The following is a 7292-nucleotide window of genomic DNA, read 5'->3' as shown; positions in this document are numbered from 1 at the left end:
CACGTGGCATCTATCACGTGGCACAAAGAGGGTTTAGGTTCCGCTTCGTGGTGTTATCCTATGGTAAATCACTATAGGATAAAGGGTCAAAACCACGTGTGCTACAGCCACCACCTCCAATATTTCCTTCAAGGGATATAGCTAGAGATGTGGATGTAGAGGAGAATCCTAACAATATAAATTCAAGTGAGGAAAATTCTCCCCTCAAAAAGAAACTCCGTCTAAATCTAAAAATCCAAGCTCAGGGTTTGTTTCGCAGAAATCCAATGGCCAAGTATGCCGTAGAAAAATTGGATGCAGCAAGTACGGTGATAAAAAGCCATGCCCAGATCAAGAATAGAGTCATGACTCATCTACGTCTACAGAGACAACTTTGATGTTGATACAAATCTCTCCAAGCATCGAGGAAGTGATGAGTACACAAATGAACAACACTAGGCAAATGATAGATGCCAAAGTTGTGGAAGAAATTCTAGAACTTAAGCCACAAAGTCTAACACATGATACGCCTATAGATGTTGTAAAACCATTGGTCGTAGATATAGCTAATAAGGTGAGTTTAGGCTAAGAAGATCACAGCCAAGAAACTCAACAAGACAAAGAGGATGAGGTTACAAAAGAGGGTCTAGATGAACTAGACAAGTATGGGCTAGTTTTCTCCAGTCCACCTCCAATAGCAACACATTTTTGGTAGACCAATCTAGCAAGATGAGGCAGCCACAGCAATAGTAGACATCACAAAAGCACTACAAGGTCAAAGCTAACCATGCCTTTACGCATAAGTTTGCGACTCAGCCTATCGAGCTAGCAGTTTGAAGCTTTATGGAGGAGCTTGCTCAACATATCAAGGGAGGAGGCAAGCAACCAATCGACGAGCCAATCCGGCCGATGGAAGACAAAAAAACAACAAAATACCATGCATAGATCTTGAGCTACCTCAAGACAATCACCAAAAAAGTGGATAGAGTCATGGGTGAGTAGAATCATCAGCACCATATAATTCAAGAACTCAAGAGTGCAATCTTGGCTTTTACATCCACTGATATAAAGCACATCACCTGCCAAGACTAGTGCATCACACTACTTAACTAGAAAAATTAGATCATGTGTCAGGAATTTGACAATCTACACCAAAGCATTAAGCATGTCACTATGAAAAATAAGCTCAGCAACCTAGAGCAAGATTTAGAGAATTTGATTGTCTAAGGATAGGTAGTAGCTTTATTGTGGGGGAGTGATGAAGAGGTAAATGTTTTATTTTGTATATCTTCCCAAACAAAGCAAAAGAAGGAAGTTTAAGCGAAATGGAATTACACTTAAGTTTAGGCATCCAAAGAAAAAAACCTGACCTAAGCAACACTTATTATAGACAAATGAAAAGTAGTTAAGAACAATTATAAAACTATATAGTATATAACTAGCATTTAGACGTGCTAAAAACAACCCCCATACATTTACATTGAATTAACCATCTTTTCTCTCACCTATAATTATTTGTGCAAAGTAGAGTTACAAGAGTGACATATGCTTATCATTACTCACATATTTAAGGTTTGAGCTATTCTCTTCTTATTTTCTTCATCTTTTTTACTTTTCTCTACGTTCTTGCCTCTATTTGTTTGTCACTATTTTGTAGGCAGAGGTATGGCATGGCTCCAATAACCATTTTAAATGAGGTTTAGAAAGACTATAAAGTCCTAGGAAAGTGTTATAGCTAGGTGTGGATAAGAGTCAACCATCTTACAAATGACATTCTTAAGAATTTGACTTGTAAACTTAACTTGGTCATTTCTCTATGGATAATGAATATTAGATTAAATATGGTGAATCTTCAAGCTCTTGAAGATTTCATTCACGACTTCCCCACCAAAATGATAATATATGTTGCTATATAGGAAGTTGACAATGCATATCTAGTCTGCAGAGACAACAGAGATGGCCTTGACCTATTTTGTGCATGAATCTATCACTGCAATGATGTACATATGTTTTTTCTCCACAAGAACAAATGGTCCCATATAATCCAGGAACCAGCATGCAAAGGGACCCTTTGGAGTGATTGGTAGCAACAGGTATTAGACTTAAATGATGTGCTTTTAAAACTGATAGGGTGGCCTCATAGGCTAATCATAAGACAGAATGCCAACTGGTTATGCCCTTTCAGTGAAAAAGTATACAAAGAAATCTACTATAGATTTGCACTCAAGAATGTTGTGGTGGTGGATGAATCTGATGAGATTAATGAATATTTCAGTCATGGTTCTTGAAAGGGGTTTTGGCTTAGTAGAGATTACACACCAAGTACATGGTCAGACAAAATCCTCACTTGCAAGTCCAGGATAAAAGCAAGGTGGCCAGGACTATTCCATTCCAATTTCCAAATTCCCAACAATGGTGAAAATAATGGCCAAATGACAGGTTTCTCCTTGCATTGATTCATAGTATGCATGTTTCTTGAGCATTTGTTTCCAAGTTTGGGCCTTAGTCTTTACTTGAATACTTCCTATCACTTACTCCATTTGTTTACTTGGCATGAATCAAGCATCAATGTCTCACTATAGTCATAATTAATGACATGTGCATATGTTTATGGTGGATCAAGCAAGTAGCAAATGGAAATAATATGCTAGAATTGCGGTTAGGATAATTGTTTCTAGTTGGAGGTCATGTGGAGGTTGTGTAGAATATGTAAGCTCTATTTCGTTAAAGTGGGAATTGTCATTATCCCACTTGTAAAATAAGGTTTCCAAACCTTTATATAGTATATAAATATAACAAAATTCAACTGCATTGAGGCACATGCCATTTTATTTTAAACAAGGAAATGTCTACTCAATCACTTCTCCTCCCCCTGCCACTGCTTCACCTCTCTCTTCTCCTTGTCATCGTCGTCCAATTTCTTTCCATCCTTTTAATATTGGCTCAATTGCTCCGAGTCTAGGTGGAGCCCAAGTCCCCATTCAATCTTTACTTTCCCCTTATTAATAAAACAACTTCGTAGACTTCCAATAACATGCTGTAAATGCAAATCCTCTCAAAGAATTGTCTTTTAATATTAATACAATAGCATGGAACCCCATGCCATAATAAGTTACATTTTTAAATAAATACATGCCATTTTTTGCCTCCAACGCCTATACAATAATCTTGGAATTTCATCACTCTCCACACTATCAGGATTTAAACCCAATAGTAATGCCATCTCTTCTCTAATACGTCCACGCTCATGTTCAGTGGTCGAAGAACCCATCCGGTTGAGCAGATTATGGAGATGCGGATAGTGCTTGGCTAGACAATATACATGCCATAAATGATGACTGGTGTCTGTCCGATCAAATGGCTTCTGATATACCGTTCCATCTGCCATTTGGTTGATTTCTGCAGCCACCTCCTGGACTGGCCGGTTCTCTATCACCATCGCTTCAAGCCGTTTTGCAAGGTCCCCCAGAACATACGGTTTCTTCTCCCTAGTTTCCATACTGCAAGAGATGGGGTGCACTGCATATGTGTGCGTGTTCGCTGCAGTTTTAATCGGCGAGTCATCGATGATGAGGATTTCACTTGACCTAGCAGTCCGGTTCATCACTACAGCCTCTGCCTTGACGAAGATGGGCTTGCTACCCCTCACATGGACCATAGTCAAGCAATCCTCCTACGTTAGGAGAAAGTCAAATGGTAATATTACTCGCGTCTGATCGTGCATCATCTGTAGCAACGTTAATGCATTGTGGCGCATCATGGATGTCCAAACTCCCAATTGCAAATTGAACCCGGCCCTCTGTTTTAAGTGTCGCATGGTCATTATTAGATCCCGCAGTTTCTCCCGTGTGATTAATGTGAATCTGTCTCTTTTGACCAACTTGCGACCGCAGGCTTTGGAGGGTGCAGTGACATTCGAGGACGAGCCACGCTCATGGGAGAAAAGGACACCGTTCAGATCAAAAACGATACAGTACTTTCGCCGTGACTCTGAAATGAAATGCGTCAGCATAAAAAATGGTACAAGTCAATTTTACCATCTACAATATTAGCGAATGGTGCTCCCGATGGTCGTTCAGAGGGTTTTGGTCGAGGAAACGTGAAGGGCGGAAATACTCTCCTCTGCAATGTGGGGTCAATCGCATCCGATGGCGTGTGGGCACATGCCATTTCAGCTGTAGACTCTGGTACAACTGGCTCAACAGTGGCATGGGGTGGTTCCGATGGCGTGTGATCACACGCCATTTCAGCTTGTGCCTCCGTTGGCAAAGTGGACATGACCGAACAGGCAGCAGGGGCGGTGTAGGGAGGTTCCAATGGCGCGTAGTCAGACGATTGGGCACACGTTGGAAATGAGGATACGACCGGCTCGGCGGCTGGGGCGGCCTCATGCGGGTCCAATGGCGTCTGGTCACCGTCAGTTGGATACGTGGACAAGATTGACTCAGTGGTATGGGCAGCATCAAGTGGAGCGTGGTCAGCTTGCTTGGCGTTGATATGGATAGTAGCCTCCACCAGCTCTGATGACTCTTGCAGGCAAGTAGAGTCCACTGGCGGATCCATATGCATGTCCAAATATCTCCCTTCGATTGAGATGGTATCCTCCCGTGCTACTAAAAACAAACTCATTAGCACATTGAATCGACTATACTGTATTTACCATCAACTGCTATTGAGGAACTAGGACCGATATCACTTGGGCGCACTGTTGATTCTGAAGGATTAGACATACGTTTCGACCCTTGCTTGGCACTATCCTTCCTCGACACTAAAGGCTAGAGTTTGTATCTTAATTCAACTGAATAATCTCTACTTACCATTTCTTCTGCGACCTATATGGACAATGTTAGAAATGGTAAAAGGTTAGGAATGGATGTACTATTATTTACCTGATGGTTTGTCTTGTATGACCTTCCTCCGCTGCTCTTTGGCCACCTCAGGCTGGCCATCGTCGTCATCATCGTCATCGTCGTTATTGTGATCGTCACCATTGTGAGGACCATCCAAGTCCTCTTCGTCCTCCTCTTCTTCATCCTCCTCTTCTTTGTCCTCCTCTTCGTCCTTTTGCTCTTCCTGCTCATTATCTTTCTCTGGCTCCTCATCCCCCTCCTGCATTTCTTCCATAGGCTGCTCAGGCTAGATGGCTTGTTTTTCCAGGACCATCTTGGGAAAATCATCTGGCCGAGTCTCCATCTCAAAATACAAGACATCCATAGCCTGTTTTAGTGCGTGACCTAGGACCGTATCCTCACCTGACTGTCTTAACATGGTTTCTGCACGTTCTTGCACCCTTCGAATACGACGAGATGAGAAAAACGTGGCCCTGACTTGAAAAGCATCCCTCATCCATTGTACCTCTCCATTGAGATTGGGGAAGGGGAGTTCGCCATAGGAATCTGAGTCAGAAGGTGGTGACTGGCTCCTTTCACTCAGCCCTTGATCTGCAATGAATGGCATGAGCACACACGCCATAACCGCGAGGCATTACCTATCATCTTTTCGTTGCCCTTCTTCCTTTTCGAATCAAACGCCTCTGATCCCGACGACTGTCCAACGTGCTTTCGCTTTTTATGACCACTGTCAGTTTGAGCTTGGCTGGTGCTTGCTTGTTTTGCCTTTGAAGAAGTGTCTCCTGCAAAGAATGGCATGAGACCACACGCCATTGCAAATATAATTTGTACCTCCTTTTTTCCTATTGCTTGTCTGTTTGTCCTTCTTCGACGCGCCACCAGTGCACTTTTCAGTCCTCGTGTCTGAATATTCACAACGATCTATAATCAAAATGGCGTGAGGCCTCACGTGACCTTACCTTGTGCAGGTTGTGAGCTCGGCCTAACATCAGTAGCTGTTAACGCCGTTTCAGCATCTGGAGGTGGCCACGCTCCTACATACAGAGCTTGTGAGATAACATTTAAACTTAAAGTGCGTACTCACCAGGTTCGTAGAGAAGATACTGTTTTTCTTTGGCAACTGTAATTATATGCTCCATTGAAGTCACCTCTTCAATGGAGTTTGTCACCGCAACACACGGGACACCCTTCAGTAGTGCGGCTCGAAAGAATAGTCCGCCGCAGTTGTACTCGACAACGCATTTGCCCTTGGAGTCACCTGCTATTGCGTTGAAGACCCAGCTGAGCATTTCCCATGCTGCACCTGAAGCTTTCTTTGGATTCGAAAGCTCCATAGCCGTCTTCAGTTCCTCAGGCACAGGTAAATTGACCTCCCTCAGATCAATTCGATCGGCTTTGTTGAACGAAGCTGGGAAGTCACTCCAGTCCCACTCTGTTGCAGGACCAATAACAAGGGCAAGTGTGAAGATGCGAACATTCGTCGGTATCTTCTTCTTAGCCATTATCCCATGGATCTCCCGCATCTCCTTGCCTTTCAACCGAGCCTTCACCTCGTTCAAGGCCTTCCAGAACTTGTGATAGGATTCGGAGTCGTAGATCATATAGTGGACTGAAGATTCCACCTCTGCAAGTCCCACCATTAAGTCAATGATGGAGCTAACTTCGTCTGCATGAGTGATCTCCTCGTTTGTGAAGTCCATCACACAAAAGATGTTCTTGACCTGCTCATCTCCGCGGGAAACGATGCTCCTCCACCTTTGATCCTCATCTGAATTCACGTATACCCGGTAAGGTTCTCGATAGGCCTCTGCTGCGGGGTCGAGCTGTTTCTGAAGCCGGCGGTCGACATCCCTCTTAATGAAATTTGGATACTGATCCAACTTTTCAGCTTTACTTTTCGTGGCATCCCGCAGCAGATCGATGAACTTGGGGGCCCCCTTCACGTAGTCGTCGATGTCTTCATTTGACAACTCCAGCTCTTCCATCATCTCTTGCGTGGTGTCGATGTTCACCCTCGCCACGGCCACTTGCTCGAAGATCCAATCCTTCAATAGCGCACGAGCTCTCAGAGTCGTGCACAAGTCCTCGTATGTCACAATATGGCCGGGAGTCATTTTGGTCTTGTTGAAGACTACCTCACCACGTAGAAGAGCATTAGCCACTGTCAGAAGGTCGTCGTCGTCTAGAGACCGCGAGAAACGCAAGGCGTTGAGCTTCAAATCATTGGGCTTCCGGCCGTCCTCCACACCCATTGAGTTTAGCAACTCCCCGTCATGGTACCTCCTCAGCACATCTACCCATTTGTCAAAAACAACTTTTGTCGCGAGTAGAATGTTATGGATGCTGAGTGTGTCATTGACCCCCAGTGTTTTCGAGAGAAGACTCGAGAATTCCTGCAATGGAAATGGCGTGAGGCCACATGCTATGCCACATGCAACGAGGCTTACCTGTCAGGCGCTAGTT

Source organism: Selaginella moellendorffii, unplaced genomic scaffold, assembly GCF_000143415.4.
Source record: "Selaginella moellendorffii unplaced genomic scaffold, v1.0 SELMOscaffold_12, whole genome shotgun sequence".
NCBI lineage: Eukaryota > Viridiplantae > Streptophyta > Lycopodiopsida > Selaginellales > Selaginellaceae > Selaginella > Selaginella moellendorffii.
Note: the sequence above shows the minus strand (reverse complement) of the source record.